Raw genomic sequence first — 23,043 nt, 5'->3', positions numbered from 1 at the left:
AACACAAAAATGTCATTTCTTCACCATTTCTTTTTGCAAATTTTTCAAAAAGAGACAAAATAAGACATATTTTCGATAAATAAAATATAAAATATTACTAAGTCAAATAATTTTATATTTTTTTCAAGTAGCTTTCACGTATAATCTAGTATCCGAGACAAGATGTGTATGATGATTAAATAAATTAGAGATATTTCGCGCACGAAGAATGATAACGACCCGAGCTCATAGCGAATTATCTTGCCACCATTGACAATCTCTATCGCAAAAGTTTACAACGCGTGATTCGCCCCAGTTTCACGTATTCGAATATTAATATGGACAAACGAGCACCCGGGTTAACGCGAAGCGTGAATTCACCCTCTGTTCTAATTCCAAGCTTAATCCAATCTGCATGCAATTGTCAACGAGAGTATGCCACTATGGAAGCACTTGATTTTAATTAAATCCAACGCAGATTAAATCTACGCCGTAAACGTGCCGCGGTAGGGACAGATTAGACGCTCCACCTTATTCCTGTAGATTAATAACGATCGGTTGATACGTTCGCTCTTGCGAAACTCTGCTCCCGTCCTATTACAATCTGTGTGATCAATTATCCAATCGGTAGTAATCCATTTTCCACTTCATTAATCGATATCTGTATTCAACTCGATCATTGCCATTTGTGTACATTTTGTATGTATAGTTTCGAAACAATTACTACATCAAAATATATGTATTATATAATAGATTTTAAATTAATATTATAGATATTCGTTAATATTAATGTTTCAAAAAAATAAAAAATATTACAAATAATGCTATACATAATGCTATTCAGTAAAATAAAAAATATCAATATTTTATGTCTATATGCGTGCGCACGTGCATCAATAATTTTGTATTAATTAGTTAAATATGTAATAATTGTTATTTTACATAATAAATTTAATTAACTATAATATCATTTAAAAAAGCTTCGTTCTTTCTTCATAATTCATAATTTTTACCTAATTGGTAATGCTTTCAGGTAATGTATTTTCAACATTTTTATTATAAAAGTATAACAATGTAAATTTTACGAAAAAAGAGGTAACACCATTTTTCTATTTTCCATTAAATAAATATTACATCGTAAAATAATATTAAAATAATAACTTTTAAATTATAATATCTTCACATTTTTTAAATATATATAAAGAACTATTGCATTTTCTACAAAAGCTATCTTACTTGTATAGATGAAAATAATTATTGTGTTTGAAACATGAAAATAGCATTCCGTTAAAAACCGAAAGACACACAGCAAATGGCGCAATGCGAGCACAAAAAAAACTCGTACAAAATATCTCATTTAACTCTAACGTAGTGGTACGATTTCTTGTTAATTACCGCCGTTTTTGTAATTACATCGTCATGCTATTTGCGCGACCGCAGTTAAGTTTAAGAATTCCATGTAATTCGAAAACGTGCGAGTCCCGCAAGGATACGTGCAGTCTTGAATCGTGACACGTTCGTTTTTTCCTGAACTCGAAGAGTCCACTAGCTAAAGAGAGATTGCTTACGACCAAGGCGAATCAAGTTACAAGCTCTTCCACGCGCAGTGTCCGACCTGAACAGTAATGGAACTTGGAACAATTGGAACGTCTCAAGAAGTGACTTGACGCTGGACATACTCCAAGTAAAGAGCCCTTGGTCGATAACTTGTCTTATAGTGGAAACGTGACCACGTTCGGTTGGCACAGCGGACACTATATTAAATGATCGTCGAGTTTTACACGGATTTACTCGAATTGCCAATTAGAGAAGCGGCAGATTGCGTCTTGCAGTTTTGATGTCACATCATAAACCGTATCAACTTTTATGATACATAAAAAAAAATTCTATAACGCCGAAGAGAAAAAATACTTTTAAGAAAACTATCACCAGTTTTAAAATGATATTAATATATTGCTTACTATAATAATATATAATATAAATAAATTATGTTTATTTTTTCTGGTGTAACCTATTTCTTTCTATCGTGTGACATAAACAAATAAATTCTAGCAAAGTACTGAAGAATACTAGAAAAACTAATCGAGCGAAGCATCGAAAAAATTGGACGTCTTTATTTTCTCTCGATGCAACGCACCATTTCCATTATCTCTATCTAGATATGAAGGGTATCCTTATCATCCCTGCTGTCGGAACCACCTTCTAATGGTTGAGACTATAAGGAGCTAATAGTATTAGCACAGCAGGCGAACGAGCTCGGGGAAATAATTAAGCTAAAAGGAACGTTGATTCTTTCATGGAAACGAGTAGATTACATCATTAGACTCACAGTAGCGTTATACATGATATTCATATACGCTGTCCAATTAAAATTTTCGTAGATAACTACCGAATCGAGCGCAGAGGTCGGTGCAACAATATACGCAAACCTCATTCATTTTCACAGCCTACATTCGTATCGCGTGAAATTGCTTTTTCCCTTTTCGTCGAGTGCTATCAGATGCACTAATAAATGGCCGGTTGAAGTTGGCCCATTCGTTTACTGAATAAAAACCGTAGTCGTCATACGCTTTCAACTGTAATTTAAAATCTAAATTTTTTTATAAAATGTTGTTAACTCTTTATTAGAAAAAAATGTACATTTTTTAAATTAGCGAGAAATATTAAAATATAAATAAGCAAAAAAAGATAAAGGAAAAATATGAAAATTGAATGACCACTAGCTCTAATCAAAGACCTTTTTGTTGATTCATAACTATAATAATTGAATATTTTAAAATATTTACTGTAATGTAATTTTTGGAAAAATGTAATCACACACATATATTATTTTTTATAAAGCCACATAGAGAAGAATATATTTAATACTCACTCCCTATCGCGTTTACCTACTACATCATTTCTTTTTTATGTTTTTACTAATTTTTTGTTGATTTGAAATTTATATCGACGGTCTTCACCGCGAGAAATCTACATGTATCAAAGTTTAAACAACTTGTAGTCAAAGTTGAAATTGATGCAAGTGAAACGCTTAAGCACCGCTTAAATGTTATATTCTCGCAGTTAGAGTAATAGCACATCCACGAAAATAGCAGAAGCGAACCTCCGAATGGCGATAACGACTGCCGGATGAGGAAGTTCCTGCTCGGACGTTAATGACCAGCGGAATATCTTTTTCGCAGCGGCAACTAACGCCCACATGGAGCATGACTCTCCCCGATCATTTACAGCACTCAGAAATAAGTAAGCATGTCAATGTCACATCTTGTCCAATTACAAAGTTCGAACCAAAAAAACTTGAAGAATTTACGATTGTTACAGAACAAAAAAAAGATCCATTTACGAAATTATTTTATGAATATAGTATAGTGCGCACGATTTAATTACTTTAATATTTTAATGTAATTTTCATATTGCGCACACTATATAATTTTATTAAGAAAATTTGACGATAAAAATTGAATGACGCTTAGCAAACGTGATTATTATGCAAAGTTAATAATTTTTAATCTAATCAGATAAAGTGAACTAAAGACGAGAATAGAAATTTTCAATCGATAAATTCTGAGAGAAGCAGCACAAAGATCTCTTTACGTTTTCGGTCAGCTGCGCCCGGACGAAGAGATTTAGCGCGGCTTGCCCGGTCAATGCACGATCGAATCTGACGGCCCAACTCCTGTGATGCATGATTAATTAAATTTATCCGTCCGCTCCAACCGGTGCGTTATTAGCCCGATTGCTCTACCGACGAAGCGCGTTGCGGCGTTCCGTCTCTCGCACCCGCGTCGTCGCGCGCAGCAACACCAGCATTATTAATTCGAACGTTATTAAATTTTCGATAACCCCTGCCGATGCTACGTGTCTTGTAAGCAAGATGCCGAGTAAGCTATCCGATCGAGCGCGCACAAACGACGTCGTTACCCGACTGACATTGCGCTACGTGCGAAACTTTTCGACCTCTCCGTCCTCGTAAATGTCGAGATTAAACAATGCGCCGCGACGAGAAATTCCGTCGCAGCCATATTCAAACTCTAGTGCCTATCTGTATAATTATCACGTCATACTATGCAAAATTTACAACTTTGTCATAAAAATTACAGTAACTGGATTTTATATCGCATATACTTTGGATAAGATTTTGAAGCAAAAAAAATATAATTTATATAATCGTTTCAACGCAATATTCGTATGTGTTAATAAAGACTTAAAATAAACCAAATAAATACTGCGACAATCTTACACATAACATAGTTGCATGCGATTTCGGAGGTCGTCAAGCATAATGCATATAAGTGCACATCCATCACATCACCGCGAGCGCGCCGTAACAGAGTGTACAAACCCCAGGCGTTTTTCCGCTTGGGACACAGGGGGCGACCGATTTCATTGATTAACGACATGCGTTTCGTAATGAGAATTCTCGGCGTGGCCGCGGCTCGTTGCGCCAAATTGAAACTCCGTTGCTTGATTTATCGCCGCCAAGAGAACGAGGCGTGCGCCCGCGCATTGCAGACGGAAAATTAATTGCGACTTGCAGGCTACGCGCCGGAAGACTGTCGGGAAATGGTGAGAACTGCGGGAACGAGAACGGGGATAAAGAAAAATGCGTGTCCCGCGGGCGCGAAGCGTTATCCCCAGAAGAAAGACTGCGGTGCGTCGCTTGCACACAAAAGCGCGTAGATCATGAAAAAGCGAGGATAAGATGGGGATGCGCGTGCTGATGCGGAGAGAACTAAAGAGGATGAAGAACGGGGAGGAGGTTCCGCGGTCGTTGGAAGACGAATAAGGTACACCTAATCTATCCGTGTTCCCGCTTAATGGATAGAGATGCCATTTCCACGGCAGGAGATCTTCACAACGAACGCGTGTACGTTGCTCCTCACGTATATACCTGACGGGTATCTAAAATACGCGAGTAAAAATATCGCGCCCTCCGGTAAGAGTCGGTAAGAACGGCGACTCGTCAAACGTTGCAAATTTCCTGATTTCACCTCAGATGTCGACCGCGATTTATCGCGGCTGATATAGCACTCGCAAGAATAATACGGCGAGAGGGAAAAGAAAGAAGAACAAGCGGGATGCCGTCGTAGGATGGATGCATATACATATAAACGGGGCGAGATGAGTGACGAATAAGTGAGAACGACCGGGATAAAACGCCTTTCGCGTCGGGATAAAAATATTTAAGTCGGAGCGGAGAGGTTGAAGCACCAAGAATTTCAACCGGCCCGACATCGCCGAGACATTTCACGGCGGGCTCATAAAGTTTTAATCGGAATCGCGCGCGAGACACGCTGCATCTCCGCCAGGTGCAATTCTCACGTAGTTCAGTCATCGTCTCGTCCGTGTTTCATTGTACAACGGCCGGGGAGGGAAAAAAAGACGGTTACGGCTATAGTTTTCGTGAGCGTGTCGCGACGTAGATGGCAAGTATAATAGAGGAAACCTGTCGCCGGAACGTAAGTAAGCCGTGCGTCACATCTTTGCCGAGAAATATCAAAATGAATAGTGAATGAGTTGGCACTGGGTGATAGAACGATAAAACCTCGGATAAAAACGGGACTTGCTTTATTTCGCGGATTTACGTTAATAGTAAATTTCCCCCCTTTTTTACAAGTGTTTTATGTACCATTATAAATTTTCACCACGGAAACGAGAAACGGTAGAAATGCGAGAAAATTGCTCCTTGCTTGCTTCGAGCAAAGCTATTGCACATTTTCCGTTCCTCTCTCGTCTTTCACGCCTTTCCTTCCGCTTTATCAGGCCATAATAAGTCACTTTGGAATTTAATTAATCTTTCTTTTTGATTTTTTTGTTGCTAGTTTTTTTTGTTAGCTTAGAACTGTTTAAGTTTCCATCTTGAAGCAATTCGTCGTTACATAGTATCCCTTCCTTTTCGTTTCTTCGCGATTCGACAAACCGATATACGCGTCACGTGCATCGCATATATTTTACACAGGCCAAATGCCGTACGTAAATCCTTCGTTATAACCGACGAATTCGATTTTTCTAGCTCCTTTGCAGGAAAAGTTCCCGCCCTGATCCTATTTCTTATTCCGCTCCATCATGTCCTTCTTTGTCTAAGTTTTTTATCAGTTGTACGAGTTTGCGGAAAGAGGGTATATCGAGGCATCGATCACTCCTTCGCGAATGGAAAATTTGCAAAGTACGCGAGGCGTTATGAGGGAACGTTACGCGCGCCAGGAGTTTCTCGCGAGGAAGATAAGTTGAACGAAACAAATACGCCGTATCGCTACAAGCTATCGCGCGCAAGATAGAGGAGGTCGGCGTCATATATCTTGAGTAGATGAAAACTAAAAATTGCACGAAAGCGAGCCATTCCTGACACTTCCGGGCTCGCTCTGACGCCGCGCGATACATCTGTTAGCGAAAGCGTCATAATTTATCTCGAGTATATACTATATATATATTCTTGCCGTGACTGCATCTTTCGTCGACCAGCGCATAAAAGTCTCATGGTAATTAGTCCGCAAAACGTCTGAGTTTTATGTAACATAATTAGAAAACGTATTCATAGTTATTTGCATCTACAATCTACACCGCATGTCTCAGCAATAAAAAGTGAGTAAAATCGCGACCTCTCACTCCATCCGTTAATTAATCCAACATTTCACAGATCGCACATTCGTTCAAATAAAGCGTTCGTTGCAAATAAATATTAACATCGCGGCAAAGCAGGGAGAGAGAAGAGGTGACACATGTAATATATGAAATTCGTAAACTGTCGTAGGTCGTAGCTTGTAATTGGTGAGCGTTTCGTGCTAACATCTGCGACGAGAACGAGATGACGGTGAAGCTGACGCGCAGGTAAAGGTGGATTAACTAATTAGAATGGCGTATATATACGACAGCCCTGACGATTAAGACGGCAGAGACGACGGCTCCTGAACTTAAGGAGGATGTAATCGTCTTAGGGCCGTAACGACTATCGGGACGAGCTCGCATTAATCTTGCGCCATGCCTGAAGCTGCTTGATATGCGGCCGAGAGTTCCGGCAGGACCTGCCACCCTTACAACGATCCTAAACCGAGACCGACACCAACACTATAGTGCCTTAGCAGACGCGTCCTTCCAGAACGAGCCAGTCTCCGCGCATTCCTAGCGAGATTAAGCAACAAGGTCTCCGTACATTCCCGACTCGGGAGTCGCGTACTAAAATTGACGCTTGTGTTCTACGTGTGAGAAATCGAAAATTAAATCGTGCAAAAGTTTATAAAGGCTTCTAAGAGGCAGGAAGGCGCGCATTATTTGCCCTCTACAAGGAAGTGCTCCGTGAATGATAAAAAAAGAGAAAACAGAAAATAGAAAAAAATATATTTTTTTATTTTATTTTAAAGTTTATTTCATATTAAATCCATATATATATATATATATATATATATATATATATATATACATATTTGAAATCAACTTTAAAATAAAATAATCCGAAATTTAAAATTAAATATCTATCATGTACAAGATTTATTCCTATCATGTCAGCTCCTTTCTGTCTACATATAGAATTTTATTTAAAGACGTTGCGACGCCTGGTGGATGGAAGCTTTTATGCACGTGCCTTTAAGATCATTGGCATTCGAGTATAGTCGGCCATTAGGTGTATCCTTTTCCGTTCCGATAGGAAATGCTACTCTCCGATAGGTAACAAAGTGCCGCTGCACCCTCAGTCGATGCTATTAGTTGCAGCGATACGCTATATCGAGTCGCCCTTAGATCTTCCTTCGAAAGCAAGGCGTCAGAAAGAGCCAAGAGAAATTACTCGATTTTAAGGAGCAAAAAAGAGAGAAAGAGAGAAGACGTTCAAAAATATACGTTCATAAATATATAAAATATATATTACGCAAACGTGATGTAATATTTTTCATCGTCTCTCCCGGAAACCTTCGCAAACTTTGTCGCGTTCTTGAGATAGATTACTACGTAACAAGTACTTACGACGTGTCGCGAAACTGAGAATTTAACATAATCGTAACCGGAACCGGAAGGTTGTTCCGTGATATCGTGCCGAGAATTTCGCATATCTTTAAGCACTGACAAATTATGCTTCGAAAATTTACAGCATGATTAAAGTTAGTACACACACGCGCATTAACGTAAGTTCTTCAGTTGCAAGACGTTTATTACAATTTAAAACTATCATGTTACTTTCTCAAGTTTGTCATACTAAAATTGCTAAGAATATGTTATAAAATCAAAATTCCTAATATAACGTGTCAATTTTATCGAGAATAAAATAATTTTGAAAAAAAGTTAATTAAACATGTAATAATTAAATCAGAAGATCGATTAGCGTTCATCTCAAATATGTTTCTTTTAATATATGAAATATTTGTAATATCTTTTCTGGGACGTGTGTACGATAAAAAAATTAAGTATGCTAAACAAATGTATCATGAAAATCGTAATTAGCAACCGAATATCAAGGATCACTTTTACTTTTCTTGCTACTAGCCATCTTAAGTCCCGATCCTTATCTTAAAATGCGTCTTTAGTCCGTGTTAATTTCACCGATAGAGTTGAACGTCGAGGGTCTATTCTGCTGATTGCGGGGGTCGAACGAGTAGTCGATGTGCGGATTAAGTCGAGAGGGCACCTCATAAATCAGAAGCTCAGCCAGCTATGTCTGCGGTGCTGGAGATAATAACCATTTTGCGCTTCTATAGGCTGTGTCCTTTCACATCGTAGCGAACGATCTTACGACGGACAATCTATATGTATATATGTATATTTACGTGTGTGTGTGTATATGTGCGTGAACAAGATGGAGGGGAGGTTGTATGAGTGTGAGAGAGAGAAAGGAAATCTATTCAATTAACTCCGTAAAACGTAAATCGTACTCTCACCCTCGTCCCTGCCACCCTATCGCTTCTCTATCGACCTTCGATTTTGCCATGGAGTTTCCCGCGCATTCAGCAAACAGCCCCGTCTTTCTCTCTCTTTCTTTCCCTTCTGCTAAGATTCACGATTTCAAGCGTAGCAATTTGTTTCATTTTACAAATAGTCCATTTTATTACGTAATATGCGTTTCTGGTTGAAAAGATGTTTTCGTTCGTTTTGAAGAAATTTAATTGCGGAGGTATTTTTAATATACGAAAAATTGAAAAACTAACAAATTTAACATCTAAAAAGATATATATTTAACAAAATCTGATTCTCTCGTTCAATTATGGGGTTTCTGCTCTTTCATTAAATTTCAGAAAGTGTAACGCTACCACACGGCGATTTAATATCGTAAATCGAAAAATCACGTAAAATGGCAATTCAACTCTTGTTACGTGCAATGTATCTGCTTTCGTACGCTAAAATCCGAGATTTTCGAGATAAACCGAGCTCAAATCTACAGATACGAAATTTCCCCGTGCATGCGATGCCCCATCGAGACAGACAATCTGTCTCGACTTCGACGCGAGAAGCGAGAAGCGCAAGGAATGAAGCAGCAATTCCTCCACCTTTGCGAGACACGGATACGCGTTTTCGTTGTCAGTTCGGCATCGGTATCGATAGGTAGGATCGGGCGGAATACAGCAACACATCCGATCGACATAATTTACCGTGTTTCCACGGCACACACGGATAAACGTCACATCGTTCCCATAGGATCTTCCATCCACGCTCGCTGTCAAGGTTCGCTGGCGACGTGCCTCCTACGTGCCTCGAATTCAAGTCAAATATCTGGAAGAGTGTCGCGTTGATTCTGTACGACCGCCTCGATTTCGAATGCGAGCCGACACTAGTATGAGGCAACGCAAACACATTCATTCATGGATTATTCTCGCGTTAACTTTTTGATTACTTTCATTACCATATATATATATCTACAGAGAAACATTATTATTTATACAATTAAAATGTATGATTAAATTATTTTAACATCCGATAAATTGTCAATATATATTTTATCTCGTCAAAGAAATATTATAATCATTCATGATATTTATTATAGTACCAATTATATTAAATGGTCCGTAAATGTATTTATAATTATATAAAGGTGCAAATATAAAAGCGAAATAGCTTACTAATTGTTCATCGCCTTCTAAAAGAGCTTTCCAAAGTGCTTTCAACTCAAAATTAATTCTTTTAAATACAAATGCGGTTGAAAGTTTTAAATTAACAAGAAAATCAATTTTTTTTTAAATTTTTAACGAAGATCCAGAATATGTTTTCGAAATAATGAAGCTTACTAGACGCGACCATTATAACGAAGCTAAAAAAGTAAAAACCAAAAATGCACGATGAGCGGAGTCGTGCCTAACTTTTTCCAGTTAAAAGTTCCCGCAGCAATAACGAAATTCTCCGCTATTCTCCAACATGTCGAGAGAGAAAGAAGAGGCAAAAAAATGTTTTCTTTTAACCTGACAAAAGATGGACATTTAAATCGCTCTATAGACTTCTTCAAACAGAAACCGTTTTGACGAAACAAACCGCTCAATTTGCGGACCAGCAACCGAACGAATGATTCCATGATGAGTTTCGTCAACTTTGTGAATCGGTTTAGGGCTTAGACGAAGTAAGAGAAGATCCCCGCCCTCCCAATGTTTGTGAATAGGGCAATTTGTCACAGTCACACAGGCACTTCGATACAAGCAACAGATAAAAGCGCATGTATATATATATTTAATAATTTGTGCAAAGAGTAAGCGTGCATAAAATACAAAAAAAATCTTTTTGTTAATATTAAAAGTAATTAATGTTAGTGCTAATATTATATAAAATTGTATAATTAATATCTTGTTTCACATTTATATATATAATATTATCGATTACAATTTATTTATTTAAAATAATGAAATTGTGCAAGAAAGGTGATACTGCGTATCTAATAGCATCGAAAGAAATTAAAGCGTTTGCGCTTATAAATTATACTTTGTCCCATTCAATGAGTAATTATGGTACAAACAATATAGACGATTATTCTGGATGAAAGCATCCGCCGATCACCGGCAAATTCAAGCACGATATCCTCCACGGAGTATCCACGCTGACGCATTTAGCCAGCTTAATCGGATTACAGAGTCAAAATCTGATTGCGTAAATGCAATTTCGCGAGCGCTTTCAGCGTGAAAATTCTTTTCCTCTGACCATTAACAAGCGCCCTCGTCGCACTTTGACTTTCGAAATCCGTCCCCCGCTCGGGCACATAAAATTACGGGCGAAAATTGTTGGAGCTCTCCTGTACTCGACGCCCGATTTTTACTGACGACAATGAGAACGTTACACAATCCGCGCTTGAAAATTCTACTAAAATCAACATTTCCTTAGATCGTTATCGGATAAAACTTTTTACCTCTGGCATCGGCAAAGCTGTAGTTACGCTTAATTCGCGACTAAAAATGAACTTTGCGCGAACATGTAAACCGAATTTTTATGAGTCGCGATTCCCGATCGCCGAGCTGCCATTTTATGTCAGCGATAACATCGCTCTCTTCGATACATAGCATTCAATATTTATAAAAGGATTCAAGAGCGCGGTGTGAAAATATCAGAGGCAGAACGAATGCTGCAACGCGCGCCAACCAGATCACTTCGTACCGCATATTATATTATATTTATACCCTCTTTTGTTACACTCCTATTTTTACATTTTTATATATTATGTTTTTACATTATGTTTATATAAAGAAAAATATTCTAATTTAATATTAATTAATAAAATATAAATATTAATTAATTTAATATGTATTTTTTCTGTATATATGTATATAGTGAATTATCCACGAGATAAAACACTCGTTCATTTAATATTCAATTTTCTATTACAAATTCGTTATTTAATCCAACGTATTAAAATTTCTTTACGCAATTAAATGCAATTTTTATATGACATTTCAAGATAAAGAGAAAAGATCAAGATATTTTTATATGACAAAATTACGAAATTTTAAGATTGACACAATCTGCAATAAGGGAATCTAACAAACCTCACGAATATCTCATTTGAAATTATAGGGCGTTTGTGATACGCCAACTCACGGTTTTCTTTAAACTTTTTCGATGGTTTTCTTTCAACGAGCACTTATTTCAATTTATGAAGAGCTAAGGCGTGAGAGATCGATATCCACTCGTAGTCTCTCTTCGTCTCGTAAACGGATTTGAATGTCGACGAATCGTAAAGAGCAATAACAACTTCTTTTTGGTCCGCGAAACATTTTACAACGATGTTTCGAAATAAGGAGAATGACTTGAAGAATAGTTGAAAATTCCCTTCGGGAAATGCATGTATTGGATTTTCACAGACAGAACGAGCAATCTCATGCGGTCTCCTGGAATCTCCTTTTCGTACCGAGCCCTCTCATTGAAAGCAGCTTTACAGTTCCAACCTCGAAGAATGCCCTTGATACCGACCGCAGACGAGCCGAAGACAGTTTGAAACGTTTGATTTCCGCAGTCTCTTTTTACTTGATTTGTAGCTCCCTACTTCTAGTCATAATGCTCGTGAACTGCGATTTAATCCCGGGGAAACTGAATCTCTTTCCGCGCAATTTAATCGAGAAAAACACGGTGGCGAGATAAATAACCGCAATTATGGTTTTCTTTCGTGAGTTATACAGAAAAAAATAATCGTGAAATTTTATTATTTTAATGTTGACGAAAAGATTATTTTTTTCGCATATATAATTAACTCCATAATTATTTATCGGATATGTAATTAATTATATATAATTAATGCAATATATTATATGTGTATATATAAGCGAAAAATTGCGCGCGATAATGTCATTGTCATTACATCGAAAATTAAAATAATAGATTTGATTAAAGAAAGATAGACATTTTTTCACATATATATGAATGTATGAAAATATCTATCACATTAATTTTCTATAATATAATATATAATGACATTATCGCAATTTTTCGCTGTATTCACATATTCATACGGATGATTTTTTAATGTAATAAAAAACTAATGTATGTTCACCGCTTCCGCGATAGTTCTTCATTAAAATATAAAATGCGATACGCGTACTCGGCCGCGGTGTCAATACACTCCTAACGATCTCTTCTGACTTCAGAAGTTCGTTTCAACTTCAACCTTCTCTTTTCTTTTTATAGTCCGACATCTCGCGTGCATTCCTCCGTGCAGTCGTCTTAATGAGAGTCCTGCTCCTCCGAGCACGAATGATCGGGAAATGCACGGAAAGATGGCTTCAATCTGGCTTACCGAAAGCATACCACGCGTACCCGTGCTCACCCAAACGATATATATATAATAAATATATATTATATATATCGTGTTCAATTTCGAGTGCTCGTATTTCGTCTTGACATACGCGGTTAATACACGCGAAACGTTCGCGTGTGTACGCGTATATTTGGATGAGTGCGTTGCACCTTGCGATGGCGGCTCGTAACGTCGGCGATTTAATAACGACCGCGGAGTAGTATTGATCCTCGTGGGACTTGCAAACTCCTCGAGAGTCGAGAAGTCGAAGCAGCGTTAACTCGCTGCCGACGTGATAATTCGGTAACGCCCCCGATAAGAGTCCCCTGTGCAGTTTCCTCGGCGTGTTGGTCGTTTCCAGGCCAGGAGAGAAGAGAGAGAGAGAGAAAGAGAGAAAGAGAGAGAGAGAAAGGACCTGTCGACGGATCTGAAACAGGGCGCCTCAAAGCTGTTGGAAGCAGGATCCGAAGCCAGGCCGCGGAAACCGCACAACTGTTTTGTACGGCTTTGTGTATTATTTTCCGCAGTCCTCACTAGGGATGCTCCGAGACTATGATATGCAAATAACGAGAAAACTGACGTTTGACAAATATGCTATTCGCATCAAGAAAAAAAAAACAATGTAATATTTTCTTAAGTCTTCTTGCGCGATCTGCGCGTAAGACATAGTTACATCGCAATTTTAATAGCTTCAATCATAAACCCGCGATTAAAATTCTATGTTTTTTACTATAATATTATTATTTCAAAAAAGCTAAAGTCCCGTCCATCCGCTGTAACTGTTAATGGTGTACATCTACTTATATCGAGCTACAGTAGTTAATGTATCGCATATTTAATTACACAGGAAAAAGCGAAACTACATTTCCGACATAAATATTTTAATGTAATATTTTGCAAGAATTCATCGTCCATCCGTTATAACTATAAATGCATTCTACATATATTTCGCGATGTGTACTCTCTAAAGATATTTAATTATTTAATAAAAATTGCATTTTCGCTATTTAAAGTTTCAATCATCTTTATCAAACGTCGCGTTCATTAATTTAATGAATTCATTAACGATATACGCCGTTAGATTTGTTGTAAATACGTATTTACGATCAATGCTAAATAGAAATCAAGAAAATGTTATCTCTCTGCCTTTTGCAATACTCAAACGGAAGAGACTCGTAACATCGAAAGATGAAACAGTAAGTAGAATGCGATTCGCGACAGGACACAATCTTCCATTTCTCGCAAAATGTTTATCTCTCTGATCAATAGGTAGATCGAAAGAGACATTGATGCTCGATCCAAGCTGTCGTAAAATTAAAATCGCAGGATTCGGAAAATTTTACCGGATTCGTGATAATTCCCACGATATAGAAATTGGCACGAGAATTTAAGTTTCATCCCCTTTTGTGAACGATAAGTCCAAATATGCACTCTATATAAAACATAATATGCAAAAATATGATATTGTCTCTCTCAAAATACCATAAAAATATCATAAATGTTATAAAATTCCGTACGATTAATTTTGCATTTCTTCTTAAAATTAAAAAATGTAAGAAATATTTAATATAAAAATAATATAAAATACTTATTGAAATTCTATAAAAAAACGAATTAAATTATGATTAATTTACTAACAATAAGTATCACACATGATACACACATGCACAGCTTATTGCTAGATTTTTAATAAAATATATGCCCGAACTAACTCTAAAATTGTTATATCAATTGCCCAATATCTTTCACCTGTCTGCGTAATCTCTGGTTTTGACAGGTAATATTCCTCGATATATAAATGATCCTAAGTACTTTCATCTTTTTTTTTTTTCCAACACTAAAGGCTTTAGTAATAGCGAACTGAATAATAAAAACGAATTATTATCTCCATTACAATTATTATTGCATAAGAGCGTGTTAATCGAAGTTACTTCAGTCAATCGGACGGTTCTGGAGACGTAGAAATCCCCGTGACTTCCCATTCTACATTGATCCCATTACTCGTGTTAACGCAGACTGCGTGTAGTCCGCGACAGGTGTCAGGCGGACGGGACACACGTGACTGCCTAAACCGCACGGTGACTGTTTTGACACGGCTATCCGTCAGGTAATCGCGGTTCACCGTCGCTCCGACATTCGATGCGCTATGCAATGGGTCGTCTCGAGTATCCGCGCACGTATAACCGTGCGCAGTTACGTGGTTTGTTACGTAATGATTTATATAATTTATATAATCGCTATGCCAGCGACAATTGCACTCGTATCGACAAAACACTTTCGATCGCAGAGTTTATATTTTAGTGCCATCGCTCAAAATAGTAAAATTTATAATTTATAAGATTCATACTAAATAAAAACGATTCTGCTTCGTTACAGAAGCTTTTTGTATAAGCTTTCATCCAATAAATGGAGCAGGAATAAATAACGCGCATATAGGTATATATATATAAATAAAGAAAAACAAACATTAAAGACGTCAGGATCCGCTAGATATAAAGAATTTCGCCTAATTATTTTCGTGCAACGAAATTATCTCATCATTTTGTCCTATGTCTGACTTAATCTAAACTTAACTCCTTGAATGCGTAATGAGTATAATTTCCAGTGTATCTTATACATACATATTGTATATATTATATAGATATAAAGAATTTCGCCTAATTATTTTCGTGCAACGAAATTATCTCATCATTTCGTCCTATGTCTGACTTAATCTAAACTTAACTCCTTGAATGCGTAATGAGTATAAGTTACAGTGTATCTCATACTTATATATATATGTATATATATATAATATAGATATAAAGAATTTCGCCTAATTATTTTTGTGCATGATATTATCTCATCATTTCATTTTATGTCTGACTTAATCTAAACTTAATTCCTTGAATGCGTAATGAGTATAATTTACAGTGCATCTTATACATACATATTGTATATATTATATAGATATAAAAAATTTCGCTTAATTATTTTCATGCAACAAAATTATCTCATTATTTCGTCCTATGTCTGACTTAATCTAAACTTAACTCCTTGAATGCGTAATGAGTATAATTTACAGTGTATCTTATACTTTTATATATATATATATATATAATATACATATAAAATATATATATAAAATATATATATATATATATATAAAAGTATAAGATACACTGTAAATTATATTCATTACGCATTCAAGGAGTTAAGTTTAGATTAAGTCAGACATAGGACGAAATGATAAGATAATTTCGTTGCACAAAAATAATTAAGCGAATTTCTTTATATCTATATAATATATACAATATGTATGTATAAGATACACTGGAAATTATACTCATTACGCATTCAAGGAGTTAAGTTTAGATTAAGTCAGACATATGACGAAATAATGAGATAATTTTGTTGCATGAAAATAATTAGGCGAAATTCTTTATATCTATATAATATATACAATATGTATGTATAAGATACATTGTAAATTATACTCATTACGCATTCAAGGAGTTAAGTTTAGATAAAGTCAGACATAGGACAAAATGATGAGATAATTTCGTTGCACGAAAATAATTAGGCGAAATTCTTTATATCTATATAATATATACAATATGTATGTATCAGATACACTGTAAATTATACTCATTACGCATTCAAGGAATTAAGTTTAGATTAAGTCAGACATAGGACGAAATGATGAGATAATTTCGTTGCATGAAAATAATTAGGCGAGAAATTCTTTATATCTATTTAATATATATATATATATATATATATATATATATATATACTGGCGGATCCTGGGGGGGAGGGGGGGTTTACCTTGCAAATTAAAAGAAACAGTTTTGCTGAATTTGTTTAAAAAATATAAATAAAGAAAAACAAACATTAAAGAGCTATTGACGTCGTTGATCCTGGAATAAAAGCTAATCATGAAACCAAAAATATTAAATAAAATAATTTTGCAAAAGCTCCCCCATTATCGACGTCAAGATCCGCTAGTGGGTATATCGAATGATAATGAAGACAAGAGAGTAATTAGAGAGATCAAACTTATCTGTATAAATATACAGATTATCTTTAATATTATAATATCGAATGTGTTAACAAGTAGAAAAGGATTAATAAGAATTAAATTAATGGCTTGTTGGCTAGCGGTGTGATAATAATAATAATAACAGTAAACTGTGAGATTAGCCGACTGGTAGTATACGACAAAACGTTCGCTGCGTGGTTTATGCGCTTGCAATCGCGTATGCACGAACGAACGACACGCAAGCTCGCGTTCCTCTGCGCAAGGCTCAACGAAATCGCGCTTTAACCGGCTGTCAAAAAGACCAGCTTTAGAAAGTTTTCTAAGCGGCTGGTTCATGCCTGTCGAGCGTTATTTTCTGGCAACGAGCGATCAGAAAGTCTGACGATGCAAAACGATGATACGATGTTGTGTTCCCGTCTTCTATGCACGTGTATCGTTTCGCGATGTATCATATAAACAAATCCATAAAAAAATCGAACTATTTTAATAGCTACAAATCAAAGTCTCGAAAATTCTAAAATACAAGAGCGCAACGTTCTCGAAAAATTCAAAGATATAAAAATCTCTGTGATCATACGAATATTTAAAAGATATAAAGATTTGACAAAATTTAATAATTTAAGAATTAGAAATAGTATTTATTAATTCAAAAAGTCATCGCTCTCTCTCTCTCTCTCTCTCTCTCTCTCTCTCTCTCTCTCTCTCTCTCTCTCTCTCTCTCTCTCTCTCTCTCTCTCTCTCTGTCTCTTGAGAAAAGCAATTCATGCAAATCGTGTCGGTTAGCGTTTCCACGTTAGAACAAAGTACATTATGTAGATAGCACAGAATCGTGCATCAACGGAAGATAGCGTTGCCTCTATTTGCCGCAGGTGCGACTGAATGTCAACCACATCGAATGATTTGAATCACATTGATCAGAGCGGCCAGAAGTCGATCGATGCGCGTATTTGTCGTGTCTACTCGACGTTTCGCCAATTACTTGAGTGCCCGTTTAAATCACCGATAATTTATCGACTATTAACTCATCCGGAATTATCACGGTCCATATTAACCTCTATTTGTGTCATGATACGAAAAGCCAGGATTACAGTGAGTCAAGGCATATTAAACTTAAAACCGCATTTTCAATTCTATATGTAAATGCTTTTCAAGCAATACGCATATATATTAAAGTAATGTAACTCTATTATACCAAAATTAATCTAAAATTATTTACCCATATATAAATTCATAATTAAAATAAATAGAAACAAATGTAGGTAAATCTAATACAGGGAAAAAAACTCATCGTTTAATAAATTAGTAACTCGTTTGCACAACATTCAAAGAAAATCTGTAAAAGCTAAGGGAAACAAATCGCTGATGCTAACTACTGTCGCGTAACGAGAAACTCCGAATATAGGTCGGTCTCTGCAAAACTTAATGTTAGAGTTCGTAATAGTTCGGGAGCGTAAATCGGACTAAATGAACACGAAGTCCACGAATTCCAACAGATGTACTTTGAATTAAGCCGACGATAGAATAGCCATCCTCTTTTCCTAACTATTATAGAATTTCGGCTAATAACAAGTCTTGTGTAGAAAATGCCGTAACGAAAAAAATTGAAATGCTCCTAATAAACTTCGCGTCAGCTATCTAGGAATATAATGTCAGAAACGCGAAATGTAATTTACCATACTGCATCTAGAGCTTGAACTATTTTGACGGGCGTAGTCACATTTAATCATCCAACGTTTCCATGTGAAAGCCATTTTGTGTGGACGTAAGTTACAAGAGTTACTCGCGTGTATTTCCTCGCAATTTCCTCGCTTCTGACATCATAACCCAAGATGGCCAACGTGAATTGAAGGGCCCTTGCGAGCGAAAGTTGCAAAGCATTTTCAGGCAAAGACCTGCCACCGCAGGTCAGTCAATAACCGTCGTATTGATAAGTTCGCGTTGCAACTGAGTTTCAAAGAGAGTAATCAATGGAATTAATGGGAATGGGTCGTACACATTCGATATTTTCCAATAGAGACACGGCATTGTCTGGCTATTACAGTATCGCATTCAATTAACACTGGCGGCGCTAAATGAATCAACGTTACCGTGCAAACGCGAATGTCAACGTATACTGGCAGACATAGCAGATAAATATATTTACGAACAACGGGCTTTTAATCGGAACATTAACGATTTAGGTGGCGAATAAAAAAAACAGAGAGATGAATCGATCGATTGTTGTAAATAAATATAAGATTATGATGTAACAAACTACTCGATTTATTTCTATGAATAAAAAAAGTTATCTCACTAAATATAAAATTGAAAATGATACTCGAAAAACTTGAATGTATCGTCTCTAATCCCGAAAAAGGCTCACTGTGCCTATTAACTTGTGATTATAAAATAATAGAGTATAAGAATATACAAGAAAATTTTATTTACAGAATTGTGTATGCAAATTAATAAAATTATATTTGCATAATTAAGGAGAAAATTGTTAACATTAAATAATTTAAATAATACAGTCAGACACAGCAGTCACATGTGTATTCAAGTAATCTTAACTAGCTATTAAATCCGCAAAAAATGCTGTTATTATCGGGGAACAATATCGCGCGAGGGAGGCGGATGTAAAATCGAAAAGAACGTGTCAAGCGATCTTAGATGGGACAATCGGATATCGTGACGAGAGACAGGTATGGAGAGAGACCGGCGTCGGAATCGATGTTATCGAAAAGAGAACAGCTAAGGAACGAGTACATATGTACGCGGGCGATGCTAGCACATAGATATCCCGCTTGGCAGGTACCTAATACGAGCAGGGGACGAAGGGCTCGCTGCAAACTTGGATTTATGCTCACGCTGCAGCGCATAAAGTTCCATGTCCCTGCATAAACCTGTGTGCAGTGGCAAATTTCTCACCACCCTTGCAATATTCTCGCCGACAGGTTAACGCCGAATATATTTCCGTAAATGATGATGCCCTCCCTCCTCCCTCCGTGGCGATTGAATCGACCACTCTGAAGACGAAACAACGACAGAACCGTTCGCGAGAGATCTGCAGAGCTATTACACATATGTGTTGATGCTTTAAGTTTCGAAAAATGCGTTCTTCAAAAAATTCTTTTCACATAATATCGATAGATTTGCACGAACTCAATATCGCGATTATTTAGCGCCAACTGTGAAATAATTCGTTTGCTCTCGATAAGTCTTATTGCGGTTATTCTACGATCACACAATCGTAGAATCGTATAAGATGTGTGCTACTTGTAATACGCTTAAATGCGCGCTTCTAATTTTTCCAATTATCTCGCCCGTTTTTCCAAACTCTTTCTTCTTCAAATTCAATTCGACCTACATTTTTATCGGCTAAATTCCGAAGGGTAATCATGTTGTAAACACGTGCGCCGCCATGCAACGTAATTTGCGTTTTTTACCGAATTATACAACTAAGAAACACATGTTGCTACATAAGGTAACGAACAAAAGATGCCAGAAAAGAAAGTAGAACTTTTAATTATATTTTCGCATCCATAAATTTTATATTATTTATTTTGTCAAAATAGAAGAGAAGATATTTTTTTAAAAAGCAAACCGAGATTATAAACGCTTAGCTAGGTGAGATAAATTGGGAAAATATGAAACTGCTCTTTCAAGTTAGGTACGGTAAGTTATCTCATTGTACTTTGCTTAATAAGGAACGCCGAGAATCTAATTACATGAAAGCAGGTGCGGTATAAGTGTCGCCAATGTGATTATCGCTGCAGCTTGTTAACCTCTCATCAAGCTACGAAAATAGGCTATCTTTCTCATTCTTTTTCTCTCTCTCTCTCTCTCTCTTACTTTTACTATCAAAGTGAATTTTGAATTTCTGCGAGATTCTCATGCGCGCCGTCTTCGCAAAAGGCACGCACCTACATCATCCACCCGTTAAAGAATTGGTCGCGATTTCTTTTCACGGTCCAAGGCGTCCTGCAGCCGTTTTCCTTCTCGAAAAAGGAGAGCTCGCTATAACCATTCACAACAGGCAGGAGCAGTCTGCATCCGACAAAAATTCCGCCATCGGACGTAGATCACACCCTCCCTCGCTTTTCTCTCGCTACTCATCCCTCCCGCGACAGTCGGGAAGACGTTTTACGAGCAACGATTTATCGAGCCAACCCTCTTCCCGTCTTCTCGCGCTTCCTGCGAATAGTCCATAAATTTCACCGATGTACCGCAAGGAAAGAACTAAAAAGGGAGAACGCCCAGACGCATAGGAAGGGTAGAGATGACATAAAGGAAGACTGAATAGGCATCCTTTCGGAAAACACGCGACCTCGCTATCACAATTGCATCCGAGATGCATTCCTTAGCTGTCATTCACACACTGCGCTTCTCTCTACGCATTCACGCGCGCGCCCGGAAATGTACACGGAAATGATGAAAGCACAAAGAGGCCTTAGATATTCCGATTTTATCTTCATATGTCATTCTCAAAAACTGACTTGAACTAAAATGCATGCACACGATTTTTCGGAAAAGATGAGATTTCCGAATTTTAACGATGACTATCATATCTAAAAAAAAACATGCGCGCGACACGTTTTATTATACCATCTGCTTTTGTTTTTATCTAACGAAAAATAATTGGTCAGAATAGTTAATCATTTTATAAATTATTTTTTTTTAAGTGCAATGTCCCATTTTGTGATTTGTACCGCGAAATCCGGATCTGTGGGTAAAAATTTTGCGTCGCGAGAAATATAACAAAAATTTATAGATATACATTACAAACTAACGAGCCATTTATGCACTATATCTTTCGGTTACAGGTGTATCTGAAAACAATGAACGCAATGCGAGCGAAATGCATAAAATTCGAATCTACGGGAGAAATGTATATACAAAGAAACAACGAGTACGGCAAACACAATGTAAAATCTCTGAATATAGTGCACCGTTACGTGCAGAACGCACGTTATAGCTCGCTATTTAAAAAAATAAGCATGATGGAAAATGGTGCGCTGATGGCAAATATAACTATCAGATGGATATAGGATTCGGATAAAAATACACGGAACGTATAATTACTGTGTTATTTTACAAATCGATCCTGCTGCCATATATGAAAAAAAAACTTTTAATCGCAGTGTTATCACTTTTATTTATCGACATCGTTTTATTTATCATCAAACTTTATCGTATCCACGCTCCCCGTTATATCTTTTTTCCAACAGTTATTTATATCCACATATTAAGATAAAACTTGCAATTTAAAAACGGGAGATCGAAAAATACTACAGTTTTATCAATTATTTTTTATATATATTTCCTTCTTTAATTATCTATACTCTATTTATAAATTACGTTTTATATATTTGTTTTAAATTGATTAATAAAAATAAATAAGAACAGAATAATATAAATATATAAATAAAACGAAAATGATAATCAACGCACAGACAATTGTGCCGCGAGGTTCGATCAAAATAAAACAGTATTATACGCGGTGCAATTTTACTGGCAAAAATTGTCGCGGCGTTGCATCGCGCCAACCGTGCGTCGCCTCAAAAACGAAAAGGTCCTCCTCTCCGATATTGAGCAGGATATCGTATCCACCAAGATCCGGTATCCGGGAGCACTTTATCATCCGAGTAACTGTAGCGAGCGAGCAAACTCGTGCGGATAACGCGACCCTTCAGAAAATGCAGCCCCCGTGCGCGAGCGAGCGAGCAAGAGATAGGCGAGACACATCACACACATACAAACGAATAAGGATAGAAGTAGCAGCCGCGTTACTTCCGTTTCTCGAGCCGTTCCGTTTTATTTCGTCCCTCAGCTACCCTCCTCTCTCGCGTATCCGCCATAAAACTGACTCCCTCTGCCT

At 36.8% G+C, this 23,043-nt stretch overlaps 1 protein-coding gene across 6 annotated transcripts in view; it reads right to left on the bottom strand.

Moving 5' to 3' along the window:
• The window catches only part of Pgant9 (polypeptide N-acetylgalactosaminyltransferase 9), a 201,516-nt gene that overhangs the window by 156,267 nt on the left and 22,206 nt on the right, over window positions 1-23,043 (bottom strand). The window contains exon 1 of one of the 6 annotated variants that reach the window (XM_083057833.1): window positions 3,574-3,876. The exons of 4 other annotated variants lie outside the window; for them this stretch is intronic. The gene's annotated coding sequence lies outside the window, so the exon portion shown is untranslated. Of the gene's footprint in view, window positions 1-3,082; window positions 3,100-3,573; window positions 3,877-23,043 lie in introns of those variants that run through there. One more of the 6 variants, XM_083057837.1, reaches the window with a different exon arrangement.

This window comes from Prenolepis imparis, unplaced genomic scaffold (assembly GCF_030444845.1).
Source record: "Prenolepis imparis isolate NDT839.2.m4 unplaced genomic scaffold, iyPreImpa1.0 SCAF_2, whole genome shotgun sequence".
NCBI lineage: Eukaryota > Metazoa > Arthropoda > Insecta > Hymenoptera > Formicidae > Prenolepis > Prenolepis imparis.
This window is presented reverse-complemented; position numbering and strand designations above follow the sequence as displayed.